The 11,354-nt window shown below is 41.8% G+C and overlaps 1 protein-coding gene across 3 annotated transcripts in view; it reads left to right on the top strand.

Annotated features, from left to right (window-relative positions):
* The first annotated feature begins 1,697 nt into the window (after positions 1-1,697).
* LOC109904500 (zinc finger protein 395) overlaps positions 1,698-11,354 on the top strand; it is a 27,215-nt gene continuing 17,558 nt past the window's right edge. Inside the window, exons 1-2 of one of the 3 annotated variants that reach the window (XM_031788337.1) lie at positions 1,716-2,028; positions 6,818-6,877. The gene's annotated coding sequence lies outside the window, so the exon portion shown is untranslated. Of the gene's footprint in view, positions 2,029-6,817; positions 6,878-11,354 lie in introns of all 3 variants that reach the window. The other 2 variants (XM_031788335.1, XM_031788338.1) reach the window with 2 other exon arrangements.

Raw genomic sequence — 11,354 nt, 5'->3', positions numbered from 1 at the left:
ATTCTATTATTTTTACAAGTTATTTTTAGTTTGAATACTTTAAAGTGTAACGTCCAATCCTTACATCTCCATGTGGAACATTTGAGTGCATCAGCATTATAAGCATTATAAATCTGTTGGCACTCTCTTCCATTTTTTTAATATATATATATATATATATATAAGAAAGAGAATCAGACATGGCACCGATAGGGTAACTGCGACACACCCACGGAGTGGACCAATAGTAGGAATGTGGGGAGTGGGCTATAGGGAACCTCAGCTTCTCATAGTCATGGGAAACACACATGAGAGAAACAACAGGCGAGCATCACCACCAACCTTGGCCTAATCTCAGTTAACCCAGAACTAAAAATGTAGTTTTCCTGTCAGTCCATGAGCGATTAACCTAGGCCTGCATGCCCGATTTTGTAATGGTTAACGTGCAGAGGTGTGTGTGTGTTAGAGAGAGACATGTTAGTCTGTGTGTGTGAGAGAGAGAGAGAGATGATTTGCTGCAGTGAATAGACTATGCTTGTATTCATTTTTTTAGGGAATGGAGCACTTATTTTGGCATGATTGAGATGGGTAATTTAGTAGCCAGGTGGATGAAAACTGAGAAGGGGGCCTATGTATAATACTCCTGCTGTATCTGGGTCATTGGACCAGTGTTTCGCAACACCAGTCTCTAGAGCGCCAATGACTCACCCACACACCCACCGTGCGTTAGCCTATGCTCTCTCAATGCAGCTGTTCAGTCTGTGTGTGTGAGTGAACGCGTTCGGCCGTGCGCGCATATATATTCGCCCGACCGACCACATGTTCACCCGAACGTAGAGCATGCGCTTGCCATGCAGAGGCGGCATGGGGATGTTAAATCTTTCCCCCGCTAAGCCGGGGAAGGTGAAAAAAATGAGACACACAAACATCATCCCTGCATCTATATTGCTGTACAAGCATCATCCCTGCATCTATTTTGCTGTACAAACGTCATCCCTGCGTCTATATTGCTGCTGTAGCCTATGTTATGTAATCCATATTGGGGACTCCCCGCCCACACAAGCAATCCGCATACTAAACTGCACATACAGTAGGCATTTGTTTTCACCTCAAGAAAAGGAAAACTCACAACACCTTATCATTAGTGTAAACGGAGGCAGTGTGGGCTGCATTTAGCCTACTGTGTCAGTCACAGCAAATCTCGCCCGACTCGTTTTGTCAAACGCTGCAATGTCTTGTCGAACGCTGATAAATACTGAGATTATGATGACGTCGCTACATACAAGTAGCAACATTGTTCATGTTGTGGAGGGGTATGATATGACAATAACAACACTGTAGGCCGAATAAAAATAATAGTAGATAACATATATGTATAATCAGTAGGCTTGTCTTTCTCCATTCATGCATTTCAAACATCCCCAGCTTCCCTATTGCAGCCTATGACCCGCTAGCACTGAAGCAACGTTAAACGTAGTTATTTGCTTTCTGCAGCAGGGCAGAGATACAACAATGTGACCTGATTTAGTTACTGTACGTCCATTGTGAGCTCCCCTCCACTCAAGCACGCCCAACTACAGGCCACTGTAAACAAGTGAGATTTGTGGGACGTGTGTCTTGAAAAACAGGGTTTGACCAATGAACGCGGACATCTTTACCACATGGTTAGCTTGTTTACTAGAAGACCTGAAAACCCCGCTGAATATAGAGTTTAAGAAAACCCGGAATTGAATGTCGTGTCTTAATATCAAAACTTGACACCTACAGCTATATTTCCACACTAAAATGGTTTCACCGCCGCTGATTTATCTATCCGATTGAGGCTACATATAAAGTACACGGTTATTTGCGTCCAAGGGCATTGTATGGTATTTACTTGAGACTGTTTTAGCAGAAGAAAAGCTCCATTCCAATCCTGCCCCTGACTCCATATCGGGTTTGGATATAACCAGCATACAACCCTTTTTCCAGGCACAGAAAATAGCATTTCAAGTTACAGCCGGTTAAAGCGAGCTTGAAGGAAGGGGGTGTGTTAAAAAATTGGCGGAGGTAAGTGCACTGTACCCATTGAAACTTTGGGTTGTTTTTCTCAAAGAAAAGTGCTGTTTATGATGCATTTTTCACCGATGCTTGTCAACGTTCTAGTAGATTTCTTCTGTATTGCACAAGGACTCGATTGTAAGGGTATATGTTTCATTGTAAACATGAACAACAACAAAAAACGTGTTGATCTGATCGCTGCAAAATGTATTGGGGCTCATTTTTATATGACCATGTTGATCAACTGTCGAGTGGCAAAGAATATTAGGAGGACGCAGTCAAAACAGACTCACTGTTTTTATTTGTGGGCCATCAATCATTCTTCAATGAAGCAATGCTGAGTAGTGCTGTACGGACATTTTCTTTCAAAACATAACAGAGTATCAGAATGTAGGCTGGGCTACTGTAAAAGTCATGTTTTGCATCCTAAACTCTCTTGTGCGCAGTGCTCCTTTGTTACAATAACCTTGTTAATGAATTTATTCCTTTTAACTTCCAAGATGATCCTATTATTGTGGAACCTGTAAACATGCAAAACACATGTATACTAATAAAACAATTATTATGCATTATAGTGAATAAAATATTTACATTAAAAGTGTTGTAGTGAGGATATTGCTGCATTAGGGATAACATGGTGGTATTTTCATGGTATTTTAAAAAAAATGTAACGCCATGGTTAGTAAGCTCACCTAGAAGTTGTTTTGGTAAGGGAAATACACAATGGGCAGTTAGTGCGGGCATGCGTGGTTATACCACTCTTTACCGATAGGAGGTGGACACTCCTTCAGAGTGATGTTTTTGTAAGCGCAACGCTTCTTAATGCAATGATGATGACATTGATTGACACCTTGAATTAAAGCTTCCCATTCACCCCCTGGTCAACGTTATTATGCTGCGTTGTTATTATCATGTTATTACATTAAGTAATAGTAAAGATGTGGAGATATACACTGATGAGAAAGATGATGACAGTGATAATAAAGCTATGTATTTATTTATTTTATTTTACCTTTATTTAACTAGGCAAGTCAGTTAAGAACACATTCTTATTTACAATGACGGGCCACCAAAAGGCCTCCTGCGGGGACAAAAGCCGAACTTTGGGGGGCTCTAAATAATGCTAATTTGCCGATTCCATTTCTTTAAAATGCAGTGTTGAACTGTTACAGTGGTAAATATGAATATAAAAGTGTGTTCCAAATGAAACGAACACCCCCACCTTTCTGTCATGGACAATAAGGTCGCCTACAAGGACATACTCTTCAGAGCAAACTGATTTGAAATAAAACAATATTGCTTTCCTGAAAATAATATTTAGAAACAAATATTAAGAAAGTAGAGGATTACATTTGCATGCACATGCATAGGTAGTTAAATAAAGGTTAAATAAATCAAAATAAAAGGAGCCTCATCTGTCATTCAAGAGGATTTGGGTCCCCCTTGCCCTCCTAGGTATCCTTGTGGCGCAGCAGTCTACGGCACTGCATCTCAGTGCTAGAGGTGTCACTACAGACACCCTGGTTTGATTCCAGGCTGCATTGCAACTGGCTGTGATTGGGAGTCCCGTAGGGTGGCACACAATTGGTCTGGGTTTGGCTGGTGTAGGACATCGTTGTAAATAAGAGTTTGTTCTTAACTGACTTGCATAGTTAAATAATAATAATCACATTCTGGTCAGAATTACAAAAACCCTTTAGGATGTGTTTTTTACCTAGTATTCCTGACAGTATGGGGCGGCAGGTTGTCTAGTGGTTAGAGCATTGGGTCAGTAATCAAAAGCTTGCTGGATCAAATCCCCAAGCTGACAAGGTAAAACTCTGTTGTTCTGCCCCTGACAGTAGGCTGTCATTGTAAATAAGAATTTGTTCTTAACTGACTTGCCTAGTTAAATAAAGGTCAAATAAATAAATAAAGTATGCCGTCTGTAACTGGCGATTGTGGAATGTACAGTAGAGAGCTACTGTAACACAGAAGGCCAATGTTGTGCAATCAAAGGAAATGCCGTTACGATCAGATCAGTTCACTATTACAACAATGAGTCAACCATTACTGGAATCAAGGAGGGGGATGGAGAGATGGCAGTTACCAACCAGACCTTCAGAGACGTCTCCTTCTCACTCTCATTCTCCTAGTCTCTCAAATGTTTTCTTTCATACAGATTTGGATCTTAATTTGAGCCATCTTGCTACAGCAGGAACATGTGAATTATTATGCGGATTATAATTAATGCACATTTTTGTAGAGTTTGATCAACTTTTCATTCGGTCAAATCGAGTCTGAAATTTCAAAGTGGAAATTACAAACTTTAGAAGCCTTTTAAAAACTCAAATACACTACAAGTTTGCATTTCCTGCAGTGCAGGAAAATTCTCAGCAACAGACCCCTACCCACATGTACATACTGTATTACCTCAATTACCTCAGCTACCTCGTACCCCTGCACATTGACTCAGTACTGGTACTCCTTCTATGTACAGTTTTATACACTTTTATTTCTTTCATCACATTCCCAGTGGGTCAGAAGTTTACATACACTCAATTAGTATTTGGTAGCATTGCTTTTAAATTGTTTAACTTGGGTCAAATGTTTTGGATAGCCTTCCACAAGCTTCCCACAATAAGTTGGGTGAATTTTGACCCATTCCTCCTGACAGAGCTGGTGTAACTGAGTCAGGTTTGAAGGCCTCCTTGCTCGCACACGCTTTTTCAGTTCTGCCCACAGATTTTCTATAGGATTGAGGTCAGGGCTTTGTGATGGCCACTCCAATACCTTGACTTTGTTGTCCTTAAGCCATTTTGCCACAACTTTGGAAGTATGCTTGGGGTCATTGTCCATTTGGAAGACTCATTTGCGACCAAGCTTTAACTTATGTCTTGAGCTTTAACTGATGTCTTGAGATGTTGCTTCAATATATCCACATAATTTGGAGTGGTTGAAAAACACGTTTTTAATGAGTCCAACCTAAGTGTATGCAAACTTCTGACTTCAACTATATAGCCTCGTTAATGTTTTTATTGTGTTTCTATTTCCTTTTTATTTTGAAAATATTTGTCTTACTTTTTACCTCTGCATTGTTGGGAATGGGCTCATAAGTAAGCATTTCACTGTAAAGTCTACACCTGTTGTATTAGGTGCATGTGACCAATACATTTGATTTGTAATTAGTATCTGTACTACTCAGTCTTTGGCTTCCCTGGTGGCATTGGTGTTGCTCACACACACACACACACACACACACACACACACACACACACACACACACACACACACACACACACACACACACACACACACACACATACACATACACACACACACACACACACATACACACACACACACACACACACACACACACACACACACACACACACACACACACACACACACACACACCCTGCACTCTACTCCACACTCCACACCCCAAATCTTTCCCACCTGTAAATGCTTCTCCTGTACTCTGTAGAAAGGATGACTCTCTGTGTCTGTCTTGCTCTCTGGTGTTGAGACTTGCATCAGTTTCATGATGACATCCAAATAGTGATTTTATTGACTACGTGAGACAGGAAGCGTGATTGGTGGTAGAATGAGTCCTCCGCTTTGCAGGGGAACGTTCAGTAATTATTGGGAGAGTATTATTGAAGAATCCCACCTCAACTTATTGGAGACTGTTTAGAGACTATTTGGAGACGGATTGGAGACTTATTGGGGACTTATTGGAGACTGTTTGGAGACTATCATTGGAGCAGTGTCTTGACTTTTAGCCTTTTTTCTAAGCAGGGTAAATACAAAGTATTTTGACATAATCATGTATTTTGAATATGTGCAGGGTAACTTGAATAACATGAAATTCAACAAGTGGAAAGAGTCATTAGTGGTACACTCTTTTGTAATAACTATGTCATTCATATTCTGTCTGGTTTGCAGAGAATATTTACAGGCTACTGTTACGTAATTGTATGTTAAAAACTAAGGTAGGCCTAAACATTCCATTGGGATGTTGAATTGCAGCTAACTTTAGCTCTGTGTGTAGATGGTCTGGCCAGCAACCAGCCCTTCCTCTCTTTAAATAAGTATCAAGACAAATCTAATGATGAACAACAGTGTCCGAAATAGAAGGGCTCCAAAATAGGTCATCATGGGACATTTTTGTGTTCTAATTAGTATTGTCACGATACTGGAATTTTGACTTCGATATCGATACAATGTTTAGTATCACAATACCAAAACGATACCACGACAATCTTTGGGCATCTTTTGCATTGAAGTAGCCTCTTTTATCAAAATGTGCACTGTCTCTTTAACCAGTAATGACTTCATTTGCTGATATTCTTTGGGAGAGATGTGAGAGAGAGACCAAATAAGTGAATGACTAATGCTTTTGGTGGCAATCGTCTTTGAAATAAGCATATTTAGCATTATGGTTTGCAAATTTTTTTAAGTGCTGAGAAAAGTCCTAAAATAATATTTCAGCCTATCAAATACTATTTTTAAGAAATGTATCATTTTTGTATAGTTATGTGATTCACAACCAAACAGTGCTGGAAAAAGTACTACATTTTCATACTTGAGTAATAGTAAAGATATCTTAATAGAAAATGACTCAAGTAAAAGTGAAAGTCACCCAGTAAAATACTACTTGAGTAAGTCTAAAAGTACTTGGTTTTAAATATACTTATGTATCAAAAGTAAATGGAAATTCTAAAATGTACTTAAGTATCAAATGTGAAAGTAAAAGTACAAACCATTTCAAATTCCTTATATTAAACAATGTTTTTTTTATTTTTATTGGCAGATAGCCAGGGGGCACACTCCAACGCTCAGACATCATTTACAAACGAAGCATTTGTGTTTGGTGAGTCCGCCAGATCAGAGGCAGTAGGGATGACCAGGGATGTTCTCTTGATAAGTGTGTGAATTGGATCATTTTCCTGTCAAAATGCAACAAAAACTTTTGGGTGTCAGGGAAAATGTATGGAGTAAAAAGTACATTATTTTCTTTAGGAATGTAGTGGAGTAAAAGTAAAAGTTGTCAAAAATATAAAAAGTAAAGTACAGATACCCCAAAAAACTACTTAGGTAGTACTTTAAAGTATTTTTACTAAAATACTTTGCACCACTGCAACCAAAGTACTTGGGTTGTGGATTGATGTTAGCTTTAGCTGTCAGCTAGCAAGGGAAGCCTAAAAGGTGGAAGCTACCAGTATCTTCATCTACTGACCACGTTTACATGCACACAGTATTCCAGATAGCAGCTCATATCCCGCTTAACATTTTAGTCGGATATGCTGTTTACATGCACCTTTGATATCCTGCTCATGAGTATCCCTGTATCCATGAATGAACAGAATATTCCTGATTTAAGTTCATATTGGTTAAATGGAAGAGTAACTGAAATCTGGACACTAACTCTAGGCCTATAACCGCTCACATGTAGTGTAATATAATATTAACTCCTGCAGAATTGTGCATTTTTGCAGTGCAATTATACAACCAATGTTCATTTTGTCTCGGGAACAGGAGCGGAGAAATAGGATTTCTTTCTTTCAGCATCGCTTGTGAAAATGGGAATGTGCGTGTAATGTGTTATCTCTGACACTATATCAGCAGACAGTATTTGAACCACATAAAATATGCACCCAAGATGAATGGAAGCCTTATCAGAAATGTGTTTTGTCCTTTTCTCAGCTTTTCATTTCCTAATTTCCGTTTTCCACTGTTTTGTGGAGTTTTTGTGTTTTCTCCCTGGTCCCTGAACGAAACAGACAACTTTACCAGTGTTAACTAGATTACTAATGCATTCATTCTATCAATGTAAGATGTTATTCTTTATTTAGTCTTCTGGGGCAACAAATGATGACAGAAGAGAAGCTGCATTTATCAAACTATAGTTGACAAACAAATGGCCTACCAAATGTTGGAAATTATAATATGGCCTCGCAAATGTCGGAAATTATAAGCAGAAACGTAATTTAATTTATAGTAAATCACAACACACGTGATTTGAGAAATGGAGCCTGCGCAGACCGCAAAAACAACAGTAAAGGGGATGAGACGTTTACATGCCACAGTATCCCGTCTTAGAACAGCATATCCCAGGCATCTTATCTGGGTTTCTCATAACTGGGATACAAGCTTTTTGGGGTTATTGTAAACAGAACATGATGATTATAAAACAGAGTACTTGAGTATCCTGAATAATAACGGGGTATGGATGTGAATGTAAACCTGGTCACTGTCAAGTGAAAATTTCCACATGCCGTGTCGCATTATTCTATTAGTCTGCAATTCAGGGCGTTTCTGTGTGTGGGCCTTCCCTCAAGCATCCCATTGGTTGGCTCAAGCAAGCATTGGTTCCTTCATTAATGCCCCCCCGAGCATCCCATTGGTCCACCCCCCCCCCCCCCCCCCCCCCCCCCCACAGAACAGTGGGAATACTGTGTCCGACAAACAGGGGCGAAGGACATTGTCTACCTGTCGACTCCGCCTTCCGCCAGCTACTCTAGTGCACAGCAGGCGGGGGTGACACCATGTGCTAGCTAGCTTGCCAGTTAGCTAGTTAGTGACACCGTGTGCTAGCTAAATAGCTAGTTTACTAGTTAGTGACACCATGTGCTAGCTAGCTTGCTAGTTAGCTAACACACAGTGTCTCCCCTGCCTCCCGCATATTGTGTACCGGAGTCCTCCTAGGACCAGCTAGCTAGCACACTGTGTCCTTCGCTCCCATCTGCCGAACACCTGCCCTCATTGTTGTTAACAGAACTGCAGTACCCAACTGGCAGGTGCGAAGAACAACAGGCATTTGCAGGTGGTGCGAAGAACACCGGGCGCATTCAAGCAGATCACTTCTGTCAAGATGTTGACCAATGTTGGTCACCACGTTTCAAATGTGTTGTATTAGGGGTATAACATTTTTCTGACTTGCAACTACATGTCGACTGCATTAACTTTACAAAAATCATGTGATCAAGGTCATACAGTTTTTTATGAAGTCGCCTTCAAGTCACTGTAGTTGCTTCTCACCAACTACACCATGCAACCATCACCTGCATTGTGGGAGGTACTATTTGTCAACCAATCATGAGGGTGTTTTTGTTTGACCCACACGAACGTGGCCAAAGACATGACTGTGAAACAGCAAACAACTTTGCCACGATTCTAAAGCTACAGGGGATAGGCTACAAATGAAAGTGATATTTGATGTCTAACCAATTAATTGTACACACACACGCTATGTTTTCCTTTTGTGAGTGTGGAATATGGGGTGTATAGAGAAGTTTATTTCTACATTTATAAAGAAAAACTTTTATAAGCAATAGCATCTATGTTGACACTGCCATGTTGAGTTGATCTGAGCCTTGCTGTTTGAAAAGCACTACAGTTTTCAACTCGGCTATCGCAGATGCACCTCCCTGACATCATTCGCCAACTTTTGCCTACAGTCGGCTTCGTTAGGCTTACCGCTCGAACACACCCACTGTCTACCGGTGTTGCCCCTGCTTCCCTTTAGCTATTCCGGTACACAGCAGGCGGGAAGCAGGAGTTACACCGTGTGCTAGCGAACTAGCTAGCTTGCTCGTCACCTCCCACCTGCTGTGTACCGAGTCTTACGTAGGACTAGCTAGCTAGCACACGGTGTCCTTTGCTTCAGCCTTCCGAACACCTGCTCTTGCCGTCAACAGTTCCCGACGGGCAGGGGCGAAGGTCGCTACTGGGAAACACTCTTTTCACGCCACTTCGATACTGAAGTTACTTTTTTGTAGCAGGTTAGGAGAACTTACGCATCAGGTTAGGATAATTAACGTAGCAGGTTAGGAAACTGTGGTTAAGGTTAGGAAAGGGGTTACGGTTAGCGATAATGCTCTCCTAACCTGCTACTAAAATCACTTTGTATCAAAGTAGCGTGAAAAGACTATGTCCCTTATGATACCTACTGTACTGGAGCGCCCCCACCGCCCACCTGTCCCAGTTTAAAAATTTAACAATACAAGTATCAAGAGGTGTTCCTGCAGATGCGAGAATGACCACATGCAGGAACGCCCTGAATTGCTCCCTTCTCCAAGACTGTTAACTTCTGTGCAGCATGAGTGTGGCGCTAACACAATGCAGCCCAGACTCCCAGTGCAGGCTAGCAGTGAGTGAGTGGAGCTAACATGAGGCATCCCAGACTCCCAGTGCAGGCTAGCAGTGAGTAAGTGGAGCTAACATGAGGCAGCTCAGACTCCCAGTGCAGGCTAGCAGTGAGTGAGTGGAGCTAACATGAGGCATCCCAGACTCCCAGTGCAGGCTAGCAGTGAGTAAGTGGAGCTAACATGAGGCAGCTCAGACTCCCAGTGCAGGCTAGCAGTGAGTAAGTGGAGCTAACATGAGGCAGCTCAGACTCCCAGTGCAGGCTAGCAGTGAGTAAGTGGAGCTAACATGAGGCAGCTCAGACTCCCAGTGCAGGCTAGCAGTGAGTAAGTGGAGCTAACATGAGGCAGCTCAGACTCCCAGTGCAGGCTAGCAGTGAGTAAGTGGAGCTAACATGATGCAGCTCAGACTCCCAGTGCAGGCTAGCAGTGAGTGAGTGGAGCTAACATGATGCAGCTCAGACTCCCAGTGCAGGCTAGCAGTGAGTAAGTGGAGCTAACATGATGCAGCTCAGACTCCCAGTGCAGGCTAGCAGTGAGTAAGTGGAGCTAACATGATGCAGCTCAGACTCCCAGTGCAGGCTAGCAGTGAGTAAGTGGAGCTAACATGATGCAGCTCAGACTCCCAGTGCAGGCTAGCAGTGAGTAAGTGGAGCTAACATGATGCAGCTCAGACTCCCAGTGCAGGCTAGCAGTGAGTAAGTGGAGCTAACATGATGCAGTGCAGGCTAGCAGTGAGTAAGTGGAGCTAACATGATGCAGTGCAGGCTAGCAGTGAGTAAGTGGAGCAGGCAGGGTGAGCTATGATAAGGGGTCGGCTGCACTGATATAGACAGGCTTGATCCATGAGACACATTTGACAGAAATACCAAAAGTAACAAATATTCTAGTACCGAACCATTTTTCGTGTTCTAGTATCAGAAAAAGTACAGAAGTTTCAGTATACCGTGCAACACTAGTTGTAGCTTTATTAGCTTGAGCCATCTAATCCCAAGCCACTACACATACAGTATATAGTCAGAGGGCGGTGTAAAAAAGGGGTCGCTTCTACCCACTGATTTGGGGTCAAATTTGTTTTTTTCCCTCTAATGGTCAAGGATAGGGTTGGCGGATATGGTAATCTTATCCAAGATCAGGAGCAATTTCAACCAAGAGCTTTTAAGGAGAGGAGGTGGGGAGAGGGGTACATTGTGGTCTGAGACG

The sequence above is a fragment of the Oncorhynchus kisutch genome, linkage group LG14 (assembly GCF_002021735.2).
Source record: "Oncorhynchus kisutch isolate 150728-3 linkage group LG14, Okis_V2, whole genome shotgun sequence".
Lineage (NCBI taxonomy): Eukaryota > Metazoa > Chordata > Actinopteri > Salmoniformes > Salmonidae > Oncorhynchus > Oncorhynchus kisutch.
This window is presented reverse-complemented; position numbering and strand designations above follow the sequence as displayed.